The following is a 13,160-nucleotide window of genomic DNA, read 5'->3' on the forward strand; positions in this document are numbered from 1 at the left end:
AAATAAAAAATAAAAAATAAAATAAGAAAAATAAAATAAAAGCTTTAAAAATAGAAAAATAAAAATTATAAAATAAATGCTTTAAAAATAGAAAAATTAAAAATAAAAAATAAAATTAGAAAAATAAAATAAAAGCTTTAAAAATAGAAAAATAAAAAATAAAATTAAAAAATAAAATTAAAGCTCTAAAAATAAAAAAATTAAAAGTAAAAATTAAATAAAAAATAAAAATAAAAAAATAAATGCTTTAAAAATAGAAAAGTTTAAACTTAAAAAAATAAAAAAATAAAAATCTTTAGAAATAGAAAAATTAAAAATAGTAAGTAAATTTAAAAAATAAAAAATAAAATAAAAACGTTAAATATAGAAAAATTAAAAATAATAAGTAAATAAAAAATAAAATTAAAAAATAAAATAAAAATGCTTTAAAAATAGAAAAATTAAAAATAAAAATTAAATAAAAGTAAAAAAACAAAATGAATTTAAAATAAATGAAAAACAAAATAAAAACTGTAAAGTGCTGTAAGAGTTCCATAAAAGGTAGTGCCGTAATGCAAGACCCTCAAACACCACCACAATCACCAGCTTGAGTTGGTCTGGGCAGCACTAAATAAAAAAAAATTAAAACTTTAAAAATAGAAAAAAATATAAATTTAATCAAAAATAAAATAAAAAAATAAAATAAATTCCTTATAAATAGAAAAATTAAAAATAAAAATTAAATAAAAAATATAACTAGAAAAATAAAATGTGTTTTAAAAATTGAAAAATAAAAATAAAATTAAAAAATAAAATTAAAGCCCTAAAAAAATAAAAATTTTTTAAAAATTAAATTAAAAAAAAAAGCTTTAAAAAAATAAAAATTAAAAATTAAATAAAAAATAAAATTTAAGAAATAAAATAAAAAGCTTTAGAAATAGAAAAATTAAAAATAATAAGTAAATAAAAAATAGAATGAGAAAAATAAAAGCTTGAAAAATTAAAAATAAACATTAAGTAAAAAAAAAATTAATTAAAAATAAAAATAGATTAAAAACAAAATAAAAACCGTAAAGTGCTGTAAAGTACCATAAAACTTCCATAAAGGGTAATGCCATAAAGCGCGACTGTCGTAAAACTGCCGTAAAGCGCGACTGTCGTAAAAGGTGCCGCAAAGCGCGACTGTCGCAAAAGGTGCCGTAAAGCGCGACTGTCGCAAAAGGTGCCGTAAAGCGCGACTGTCGCAAAAGGTGCCGTAAAGCGCGACTGTCGCAAAAGGTGCCGTAAAGCGCGACTGTCGCAAAAGGCGCCGTAAAGCGCGACTGTCGTAAAACTGCCGTAAAGCGCGACTGTCGTAAAACTGCCGTAAAGCGCGACTGTCGCAAAAGGTGCCGTAAAGCGCGACTGTCGCAAAAGGTGCCGTAAAGCGCGACTGTCGCAAAAGCTGCCGTAAAGCGCGACTGTCGCAAAAGGTGCCGTAAAGCGCGACTGTCGTAAAACTGCCGTAAAGCGCGACTGTCGCAAAAGGTGCCGTAAAGCGCGACTGTCGTAAAACTGCCGTAAAGCGCGACTGTCGCAAAAGGTGCCGTAAAGCGCGACTGTCGTAAAGCTGCCGTAAAGCGCGACTGTCGTAAAACTACCGTAAAGCGCGACTGTCGTAAAAGGTGCCGTAAAGCGCGACTGTCGCAAAGGGTGCCGTAAAGCGCGACTGTCGCAAAGGGTGCCGTAAAGCGCGACTGTCGCAAAGGGTGCCGTAAAGCGCGACTGTCGTAAAAGGTGCCGTAAAGCGCGACTGTCGCAAAAGGTGCCGTAAAGCGCGACTGTCGCAAAAGGCGCCGTAAAGCGCGACTGTCGCAAAGGGTGCCGTAAAGCGCGACTGTCGTAAAAGGTGCCGTAAAGCGCGACTGTCGCAAAAGGCGCCGTAAAGCGCGACTGTCGTAAAAGGCGCCGTAAAACGCGACTGTCGCAAAAGGTGCCGTAAAGCGCGACTGTCGCAAAAGCTGCCGTAAAGCGCGACTGTCGTAAAAGCTGCCGTAAAGCGCGACTGTCGCAAAAGGTGCCGTAAAGCGCGACTGTCGTAAAAGGTGCCGTAAAGCGCGACTGTCGCAAAGGGTGCCGTAAAGCGCGACTGTCGTAAAAGGTGCCGTAAAGCGCGACTGTCGCAAAAGGTGCCGTAAAGCTCGACTGTGGTAAAAGGTGTCATCAACCGCTACTGTCGTAAAAGTGTCGTAAATCTCGACTGCCGTAAAATTGTGCCGTAAAGCGCGACTGCCGTAAAATTGTGCCGTACAGGCTGGCGGCGCCCTGGCCGACACGGGGTGCCGTACAAGATGGCGAGGGCCGCCCGAGTGGGCGTGTCCTGGGCGGGGCGCCGTGTCGACGGGCTGACGTCATTAGGCGGCACTCTGCCTGCAGTGCGCCGATGCAGACGGCAGGAAGCGCTGTGCCTGTAGTGCGCCAAAGCAAACGGCAGGGGGCGCTCTGCCTGCAGTGCGCCCATGCAGACAGCAGGGGGCGTTGTGCCTGCAGTGCGCCAAAGAAAACGGCAGGGGGCGCTCTGCCTGCAGTGCGCCCATGCAGACAGCAGGGGGCGCTGTGCCTGCAGTGCGCCAAAGCAAACGGCAGGGGGCGCTCTGCCTGCAGTGCGCCCAGGCAGACGGCAGGGGGCGCTGTGCCTGCAGTGCGGCAAAGCAGACGGCAGGGGGCGCTGTGCCTGCAGTGCGCCCATGCAGACGGCAGGGGGCGATGTATAAATAGAGTATAAAGTATAATCTATATAGAAGAAGAAATAAAAGCTCTATGTTACCTGCAGCTGTAGAAAATTTCAGGCTCCCATGGAGGAAATAGTTTTCCTAAAATCATTGCCGTTTTGGGGTTTTTTGCACTCCCCAGTCGCCTGAACGTTTCTACTGCTGCTTTTTTTTATTCTAAAGCTAGAATGGAAAGCCAAGATTAGAAATACAGCGAAAGAAAGAGAGAAAGAATTAAAGAGAGAGAGACAAAGAGACAGAGACAGAAAGAAAGAGAGAGAAAGAAATAAAGAGAGACAGAAAGAAAGAAAGAGAGAGACAGAAAGAGAGCGAAAGAAAGAGAGAGAGAGAGAGAGAAAGAAAGAGAGAAATAGAGACAGAAAGAAAGAAAGAAAGAGAGACAGAAAGAAAAGGAAAAAGGAAAGGAAGAAAGAAAGAAAGAGAGAGAGAAAGAAATACAGAGAGCCAGAAAGAGAGCGAGAGAAAGAAATAGAGAAAGAAATAGAGAGAGAAAGAAAGAGAGAGACAGGAAGAGAAAGAGAGAGAGAGAGAGAAAGAAAGAAAGAAAGAAAGAAAGAAAGAAAGAAAGAAAGAAAGAAAGAAAGAAAGAAAGAAAGAAAGAAAGAAAGAAAGAGAAAGACAGACAGAAAGAAAGAAAGAGAGAGACAGGAAGAGAGCGAGAGAAAGAAAGAAAGAGAGACAGAGAGAGAGACAGAAAGAAAGAGAGTGAGAGAAAGAGAGAAAGAGAGAAAGAAAGAGACAGGAAGAGAGCGAGAGAAAGAAAGAAAGAGAGAGAGAAAGAAATAGAGAAAGACAGAAAGAAAGAAAGAAAGAGAGAGAGAGACAGGAAGAGAGCAAGAGAAAGAAAGAAAGAGAGAGACAGAGAGAAAGAAATAGAGAAAGAAAGAAAGAAAGAAAGAAAGAAAGAAAGAAAGAAAGAAAGAAAGAAAGAAAGAAAGAAAGAAAGAAAGAAAGAAAGAAAGAAGAGACAGGAAGAGAGAGAGAGAGAGAGAGAAAGAAAGAAAGAAAGAAAGAAAGAAAGAAAGAAAGAGAGAGAGAGAGAGAAAGAGAGACAGAGAGAAAGAAAGAGAGAGAGAAAGAAAGAAAGAGAGACAGAGAGAGAGACAGAAAGAGAGTGAGAGAAAGAGAGACAGAGAGAAAGAAAGAGAGACAGAGAGAAAGAGAGACAGAGAGAGAGACAGAAAGAGAGACAGAGAGAAAGAGAGAGAGACAGAGAGAAAGAAAGAAAGAGAGAGAGACAGAGAGAAAGAAAGAGAGAGAGAGAGAAAGAAAGAGAGACAGACAGAAAGAAAGAAAGAGAGAAAGAAAGAAAGAAAGAAAGAAAGAAAGAAAGAGAGAAAGAAAGAGAGAGAGAAAGAAAGAAACAGAGACAGAGAGAGAGACAGAAAGAAAGAGAGTGAGAGAAAGAGAGACAGACAGAAAGAAAGAAAGAGAGAGAGACAGAAAGAGAGACAGAGAGAAAGAAAGAGAGACAGAAAGAGAGACAGAGAGAAAGAGAGAGAGACAGAGAGAAAGAAAGAAAGAGAGAGAGACAGAGAGAAAGAAAGAGAGAGAGAGAGACAAAAAGAGAGACAGACAGAAAGAAAGAAAGAGAGAGACAGGAAGAGAGCGAGAGGAAGAAAGAAATAGAGACAGACAGACAGAAAGAAAGAAAGAGCGAAAGAAAGAAAAGGAAAAAGGAAAGGAAGAAAAAAAAAAAGGAGGAAGAGAAAGGAGGAAAAAAAATGAAAAAGGAAAAGGGTGAGAGTGAAAAAGAAAGAGCGAAAGTGGAAAAGGGGGTGAAAAACAGAGTGAAAAAAAGAAAAAAGAGTTGGAGTGGAAAAGAAAGGACATTCGGGAGGGGCGGTGCTGCCTAAGGTGCTTCCGCGCCCAGGAGCGAAGGAGCCGTTTGATCCCCTGGCGGGAGCGCAGCTCCCGGTGGCGGAGAACGGAGCGGTGGCTGTCAGTCCGAGACTCCAACTCCCGGCAGGCCCTGCGGCCGTAAAGCGCGGCGTCTGACGCAACGGCCGACGCGCCATATGAATGGCTGGCGGGCCGAGGCGGCCGCTCGCCGGGGGAGCGGGCTGGGCGCGGGGAGCTCCCGGCGCCTGTCCCACGCGGGACGGAGGCGCGGCAGCGACGCTGGAGGGGCGAAGCCTCCGTCCGGCCGCCCGCACGGAGCCGAGCGGCGCGGAAGGGGCGTCCGCCCGGTGCCTCGGCCTCGCTCAGCGGTCCCGGTGGCGGGGGCTGAGCTCGGGCGGGGCGCGCTGCCGCCCGCCGATGGCGGAGCGCCAGGCGGTGCTTTGCTGCCGCGGGCCGGGAGCTGCAGGAGCCGCCCCGGGCGAGCGGCGCCGGGCGCTGCCGCGGTCACTGTGCGGCGGCTGCCCTCGGGCTGGCGGAGGCGCGGGAGCCGCCGAGCTGCAGCGTCTCCCTCGGGCCGCTGCCGCTGCTGCGGGCGGGGGCGGACGAGCGGCTGCGGAGGCGGCTCCGCGGCGTGCTCAGCCTTGCGAGCAGAGAGCGCTCGACATCGCTGGCATGACACGGCTGCTGAGTGCCTCAGTGCTCGTGGCTCTTCCTTCCACGCAAACAGATGGAGCGGCATCGCTGAGCAGTAAAACACAGCGATGGCCCGGAGAATGGCGAGCGCAAGGAGCGCCGGGCAGGATCCTTCTGATGGCACAGGTGCGATCGGCAAACTCAGCCCCTTGTGCCCCTGCCCTCCCGACCCCCAGGGGAAATGCTCTCCAGCCTCGAGCTGCTGAGAGACAAAACGTGTGATTTGACACTAGGGTCCGGAAAAGGTTTCCGTTTAGATTAGCAAATGCCTCCATTGTTCTCGGTTACATCCTAGGATCGGTTTTAGGCAGTGACTTTCTACCGCTTGTCGGATTTTCTTGTGCAATGGTAAGAAAATAGGCAGGTCTGATACTGGTTTCGCTTTTTTTCTACTTCATGTTCCATGAGCTGCTTTTATCCAAGCAATTGTTTTAAAGTTCTACTGTAGGCGTTTCTGGTTCACTTTTTTTTTTTTTTTCCTCTAAATCGGCAGTAAATATAGCTGAGTAAAATTACCTTGGTTTTCTTCCTTCTTAAATGTTTTTATTGATAATCCTATTTGAATATGCAGAACACGTGGGTATGTCCTGTAATATATCCTAGCTTTTCTTGTTTACAGGGTACTCAGGAAATATTTTTCCCTTAGAGTCCCACTGAAACATTCTCCGTGCAATCTCCGTTAAGGTCTGTGTTTACAAATAAGCCACCATCAGCTGAGATATTTGCCTGTGTACCTTTTCCTGTCATTCAGAGCTTGCGTTCTGTGGTTTTTATGATAAACCTATCAAACTTGCGAAACCGTTTTGTAAGTCTTAACCGTCGAAGGCAGCAAGAAGTGGTTTTAAAGCCTGTTCTTGAGCAGACAAAGGGAAAAAGTGTGAATTTGCTGCTGAACTTGTCCTTTTTCATTTGACTTGCCTTGAATTATTTAGGAAGAGAGAGCACTAGAAAAAAGAGAGAAATAGAATTGGTTCTTGAGCCCTCCTAAAATGCTCCCCGTGATTCCGTGTGGAGCCAAAGTGAAGGGTGATGGAACAGAGCCCCTGTGCTTTAGAAGGAAATCAATTTCAACCTGATCTCCACCCTGAGTCTCCCTAATTTCTGTTTTTAAAATGCAAACTCAGTTTAGGAAGTGTTGGGAGTTAGTATTTTGGGGAAGAAATGGCAGTTGCACAAACCGTTCCATTTCCCAGAGGCTCTGGGAAGGATTCATTTTGTAAGCGCTGTAACTGCCATCGGTTGGGGGTTCGGGGTTGGAATGTGCACTTGCCCTCCGATAAAGCACTCGTTCACTTGCATTTCAGTGCCAGGAGTCTGGAGAAACTGGAGAAGAGCCCAAGAGACATTTTTCATCCTGAGATACAAAAGGTAGGAAGTGACTTTTTTTGGTTTGGTTCTTTTTCTTTATGATTTCCTGGAAATAGAAGGAATTAAGTATAGATCCTACTGGTTTGTTTCTTCCAGTAGCTAATAAGAATAATAATCTAATACTACTTAAACTGTCTCTTTATCCATTGAACTGGCCATTTTAAATCCAAACTTCTAAACACCAATAAAAGCATCATCCTTGTAGAATCTTTAATAGGAGGGGGCTAAAGATGCTGTTTTTGTTGACAGGATTTATTGGTTCTTGAAGGGCAAGAGGTGAGTACAAGCCTAACTACTTCTTGCTCACAGACCCGTCCGGTGAATACGGCTTTGTATTTGGATGGGCTTTTGATGACTTCTAAATCAATTGCTCGTTACAGTAAAAAGAAGTCATGTTTTTTTGAACCTGACAGCAAAAATAACTTGAAGCACCAACTTAATAATAATTGATCACCCGTCTAAGTTAATGATTTTATGCTATACTATCAAAGTTTAAAGGTAAATTATTGTGTAGTAGGAGATGGTATAAAATGTATGTTCTAACGTGTAGGATGTATGCAAAGATTAGAGGAAACAAATTTTTATGTCTTCTGTTTGACTGTTCACCAAATAATATTTGGTTTTATTTTCCTGGGATCGGTGAATTTTAAATTTGGAGTCCTCTATGCTAAGGATGGTCAGCTTACAGGTGATGAAATGTTCAGTCATGGTGAGGTTTTCACCTTCTCCTTAATTGTTTTGCTCATCTGAAAAAAAAAAAAAAAGGCAAGTTAAAAAAAAAAAAGTTATGTTTATTATTTGTTACCCCGTTCTGTCCGTTTCCTCAGTATTTGCTGGAGCTCTGCTTACCCAAGCTTTGGGTAAAACAAGCTTTGGGTTCCTTCTGTCCCACTGGGTGTTGCCCAGTTTGGTTGCATCTGGTGAAATTCACCCTGAGCCCTTACAGAACCAGCTCAAACCAGGTGAGAGCCATTCGCAGCTCTCTCAGGACACCCGGAGGAGGATGGGTGACGTTTCTGAGCATCTGGCAAGTGCACTTCTATCAAAACTCGGCCTGTGCAATTTCTGGGGAAAACCCTTCTGTATCCTGAAGGGTTCCTCAAACTCTGTTGAGGATCCAGTTAGCAGTTGCTCACCTGGATGGTTCCAGCTCCTCAAGCTAACACTTGTACTCTTGCCCTGTAGTTTAGATCTATTGTAGTTTTGTTATTTTGCAAGATTTTACGTCTTTGGACAGTAACGTGCATTTCACTCTTTGGAACCTCTCGGATCGTGCTTTGGTGCAGCACCACCTGATGGGACACTTGGCTGCTGTGCTGAAGGGCTTGGTTACTGGAATTGTAAATCCCGGAGAGTTTGTAAGTCTTCTGTCCCCAGGGAGGTGTCACGCTTTGTTCACCGTTGCTCTGTTTGTCGGGTGCTGCTTCTCGTCGGAGGTATTAACTTCAAACTGCCCTGTTCTTTTTTGAACTTTTTTTCCTGGTTCTCTCCGTAGGGCAGGGAAGGACTCTCGTATCCCGGTCGTCAGACTCAGCGCTGCCCGAGAAGATACAGAGACTGTAAAAATCATAAGAAGCAACTAGGACTGCAGAGGAAACAAACTGGAGAGAACAAAAGGTGATATTGTTCTCCTTAGCCTGGATTAGAAACATCCACTGCGCTTTGATGCCGGTGGCTGCCAGGGGCTCGTTAGGTCTCTTGAGGCAGGTGTAGGTGTTCACTTGTAGGTTCTATTTTTTGGCAAAGGACCACGAGAGAAGTTTATTTATAGATCCAAATAAACATTCATCTTATCTGAACATAACCTGTCATCCCCTTTCTGACATTAAGGACTCCTGTATAAATACTTGGGGGGGTTTTCTTTGTCGTTTCTGAATGGTTCCATTTTGCCGGATACTTGAACAAATCTGAGGGGGTTTAATTGCATACTGCTTCCTTGAAATTCTGTTGGTCTCTGCTTGGAACCCTTCTTGTACTGCTTAATGAAAGACTTCGGATGGTGTTTTCTTGCCTGTTTGTGGTTAAGGTCGTGCTCTGATGCATTTACAGAAGCCATGGCAGGAGAGAGTCAGCTGCTGGAGAAGAGGAGACAGTACTATCCCTGTGCAGCACGGAACTGTGCCGCTGCTGTGTCATCAGCTGTGTCTGCACTGAAAGTAGCCACCTTCACTTGTAGGTAGCTCCTTGGTGCTTTAGGACACGCTGAGGGATTTATTCCTTTTGGGATCCACGATGAGAATTCCCAAGAGAGGTAGTAGTAATAAGGTCTGAGATTGGAAAAAAGCCTGTGTCCTTGGAATGTTGTTGTTGTCGTCCAAAGTTAATTTTTCCTTCTTTCTTAGCCAGTAGTCAGCTTTTTGCTTTATTTTTTGTGGTATCAGTATTTGATTGTTTAAAAAATTGCTTGAAAAGAACTGCAGTGGCTGGCCACCAGGACCTTGTTCCGATGATTTGCCTATTTGCTTGTAGCGAAAACGTTTCCATATTGTTTATCATTCTATTGAAGAAACTGCTGCCCAGTCAACTAAGAACTGAACATCTATCTGTCTAGGACATGGGGAGAGGATTTAGGTCATGTCTTTGTTTCCAGAAAAAAGTTCCAGTGTAGTTTCTAACTAGAGGAAAAGGGGGGGGGGGTGAAGACTCGGGGCTCTGATGCCGTTGGGGGCACCCCGAGGTGCCCAGGAGAGGGAGCCCCACTGCGGTGCAGGAGCAGGTATGTTATCACGTACTAGAGAGCAAATTAGAAATAGAAATATGAAAATTATAAGTATAAAAATATTTTTTAGATCGTTAAAGAAAGCGGTTTTTTTAACTTGTCAATAGGCAGGGTTTTGATGATAAAAATGATAAATACAAAGAAGATGAAGGTAGAAATCTAAGTCTAGAAAGATATCATAAATACATACAGATAAAGTTTAAAACTAGAAGAAAAAATCAGTTGCAGCAGTAGATACGATACATAATATAAATAATACTTTAAATACATGTCTAGAATTTTATAGATATTATAGATAATTATTAATAGATTGCATCAAAAGAAACGATAAATAGAAATGTGAGTATAATTACACAAAGTATAAAAATATTTCGATACCGTTTAAAAGAAGGTGTTTTCGTGTATTTATTTGGTTAGAGATGGGGTTTTTCTTTGGATTAATAGACGTATTCTAGAAATATAAATCTAACTGTAGAGAGATCCAATCGATAGAGGAGGCTATTTCTAAAAACACAACCGAACGCCGCCGCCTTCGGGGGAATCGCACGAGCTCGGCCGAAGCAAGGCGAGAGCGGCCGACCCTGACGGCCTCGAGCGAACCGAGGCGAGGCTTCCGAGGCTGCCTGAAGCGAAGCGAGCCGAGCTCAGGCGAAGCGAGCCTGCTGCTCTCGTGCGCGCTGCTTAGCGCCAGTGCGCTCCCAGCCTAATGAGCTCCTGCCCGAGCCCGCGCTCCCGGTCGTCTCCGCGCCGTGGCCGGGCCGCCCGCGGGACGCGGCAGCGGGAGAGCCCCGAGCCGGGCGAGCTGAACGGGAGGCGGCGGCGCTTGCCCGCCCGCCGTCGGGGAGCCGAGGCGAGGCGAGCGGAGCCGAGGCGCGCCGAAGGCACAGAGCGGCTGGGAGTTGGGCCGAAGCGAGGCGAGCTCGGCCGAAGAGGCGAATGCAGGCGCCAAGAGCCGAGTTGAGGCGCCAAGAGCCGAGTGGAGCCGAGCGTCTCCGGAGCGAGCCGAGCTCCGCCGAGCGCCGCAGCATCCCGGGCAGGGCGAGGCGCCGGGCCGGGCTCGGGGTGCAGCCGGGGCTCTGGGAGGCTTCCCCGCCTGTCCCTCTCTCTAGCCCTCCTTCCTTCTCCCCGTCTTCGCCTTCTCTCGCTCCCTTTCCCCCATTCCCTCTCCCCCCGCAAAGCCGGCTCCTTCCTGTCCTGTCCCTAGCCCGCTACTCCCTTCTGTTCGCCCTGTCTCCTTCCTCTGCCCAGCCTCCGTGTACCCTCGTCCCGGGCTTTCCCTTCCCGTGCCGCTTTCCTGCACAGCCCGAGCTCCCTCGCCGCCCTTTGTCGTGCCCTGCTCTCGCTCCTCTCTTCCCGCGCCCCCTTTCCTTCTTTGCCCCGCAGCCGCGGGGCTCGGGCTGCCGGAGAATAAAGCCCCGAGGGCCGGAGCCCGGCGCCCCTGGGCCCTTGCGGGAGTCCCCGCGCGGGGCCGGAGGCTCTCGGCGGATCCCCCCGTGCCGCTCAAGCGGCGCGGCCGACAGCGCCGGAGCTGCGGCTTTGCCGGCATCGCGCTGAGAGCGGCCCCCGCTCCGTGCCGGGCCGTCCCCGCCGTCTGTGCCGCTCCCTCTCTCGCTGCCCCTGGCCCGTGACAGCGAGGCTGGGCAGGAACCTCAAGCCTTCTGGGGGCTGCCCCCCCTTTCTTGTTGCAGCAGAATCCCTTGCTGGGGCTATGCACGTGTGGGAAGGGCTTGGGGGAAGCGCTGCGCTGCTGTCCGGGGCAGTCGGATTCGTTCGGAGCCTTCTTTGGGGGTCAGGGAAAGGCGGGATGAAGACTCGGGGCTCTGATGCCGTTGGGGGCAGCCCAAGGTGCCCGGGAGAGGGAGCCCCACGGCGGTGCAGGAGCAGGTGGGGGGCGGGCGAGGGGCGGGGGTCACGCTGGGTGCCGTCCCCCAGAGGGACCCAAAGCTGCCACCAAATGCACAGGGAGGGGTGAGTGGGTGTAGGATGCTAAAACCTGGCAAGGCATTCGGTTTTCTAGGTATTGCTAAAGAATAGGAATTGGTCTCTAAACTCAGCTGGGGAGAAACCCTCTCTATGCACTCATTTGTTTACAGGAATGTAGAAGGTTCCGACTGGAGATGCGTAGTAGTTCTGAAGATATTGCCGTGAGGTTTTGATCTAGGAACGGAGCGAGCTGTGCCCTGGAACCCTCAGAACAGCTGCAGGGGCTGAAGGCGATAGAAAGGGCTCTCTGGCACCTTTTGCCTCCGTTCTCTGCCAGCGCCCAAAGCGTGTCGCAGTCCCGGAAGAGGCGCTTGTCATCCCGAGAGCCAAAAGGAAGACGTGTCAAATCCCAGCTCTGCCTTGTGTTTCGTGTGGGTTTTTTACTTCGTATTGATGTCATTCCAGAGAGCAAGGAAAGAAGAAATGGGACCGGCTCCCACTATTACTGTGTGAAGGCTTTCTTGAAAGGCTGCTGTATTTCTATTGTCTTTTTCCACTCCAAGCTTGACTTTTGCCCTCGTTTTTCGAGCTCTGCTGCATTGGGGGTGTCCCAAGGAGGGCGGGGTTCCTCAGCAGGGCTCTTAGGAGGCGGCGCTGATTCTGCTTTTTCTGAAGGCGTCTCAAAGCGTGCTACCAGAATGACAGTTTTGTGCACTGGAAAGCTTTCCCTCAGTGCCATCAGCGCACGTCCGTGTCTGAATTGTGGAAGCAGACGGACTAAGAACAGCCAGCACCCGGAGCAGATTTCTGTTGGCTCTGTGTCTGTGAGAAGCGGGCTGTGTGCTGGACGGGGAGAGGCGCTGTTGGAGAGTGGCATCAGCGCCAGGTGTGAGCTGTGAGGATGATGGGGGGCTCGGAGCAGCGCCAGGTGTGAGCTGTGAGGATGATGAGGGGCCGGCTCCTGCCGGGGGGGGGGGGGGGGTGCGAGGCTGTTTTAGGGGGAGGCTTCGCCTCAGCTGCCTTTTGCATGGAGCTGCTGAGTAGAGGGGTTCGTGGGGGGGCTCCCGGGGCTGTCTCATGGAAGGACTGCGAGAGCTTCTCGCAGCGTCTGGGCGAACACCTGGATACGCGCTTGGATCCGCGGAGCATCGCTTCAAGGAGGTGCCGAGGGACGAATCTTTGTGCCGGGAAGCAGCAGCCGAACGGGTGAGCGCGTGTGGATTTGGAGCGGGGACTTTGGTCCTTTCCCTTTTCAATTGGATCTTGGCAGTCCCCCCTCCCCGCTTCCCCAGGAACAAAAAGGGAGCCTGTGAAGACAAAAGAAATGAAGGAGAGGCAAGCAGCTACTCTCCTAATATTGTCTGTGTTGGAACTGGGGGGGATCCGCTTTCGCTTGCGGTTCCAAGGATGTCGGTTGAAGGAAAAGCTGCCTTTTCCCGGCTGTTAGGGGTATCCCAGGGGTGACAGGGAATCCCTGCGTTCCATTTGAACGGGAATGGGCAAAGTATTGTTGTCATCGGATGGCTTTGATTGGAAGGTAGCCAGCCCATTTTCATCATCCTAAGGTTTAAATGGAGGGGACAGCGCTGGTGTCCCTCCTTAGCAAGGGTTTGAATGGAGGTCAAAATCCCCCCTTGCACATGGCTTGAAGGATTTCATTGGAGGAAAGCCCCTTCTTTTCTGCTCTCCTAGGGGATGAACTTGAAGGGGAGAAGCCATTTCTTTGCCCTTGTTGAAGCGAGGTGAGCGCCGCCCGCGGCGTCAGTTTCGGGGTTGAGTTGCGGGAAGCCGCAGCTCTGGCGGCGTTTGCAGGGCTGCAGTCGGGCTGTGCCGCTGCATTTGAGGGCGCTTCTTGTGGCCGCGGC

The 13,160-nt window shown here is 47.9% G+C and overlaps 1 long non-coding RNA gene across 1 annotated transcript; it reads left to right on the forward strand.

Annotated features, from left to right (window-relative positions):
• The first annotated feature begins 3,849 nt into the window (after positions 1 to 3,849).
• Positions 3,850 to 9,802, forward strand: LOC143693432 (uncharacterized). The gene is made up of 3 exons (XR_013181130.1): positions 3,850 to 5,411; positions 5,905 to 5,969; positions 6,590 to 9,802. It is a non-coding gene; the product is annotated as an uncharacterized LOC143693432 (long non-coding RNA).
• Positions 9,803 to 13,160: the final 3,358 nt, after the last annotated feature.

The sequence above is a fragment of the Agelaius phoeniceus genome, chromosome 2 (genome assembly GCF_051311805.1).
Source record: "Agelaius phoeniceus isolate bAgePho1 chromosome 2, bAgePho1.hap1, whole genome shotgun sequence".
Taxonomy (NCBI): Eukaryota; Metazoa; Chordata; class Aves; order Passeriformes; family Icteridae; genus Agelaius; species Agelaius phoeniceus.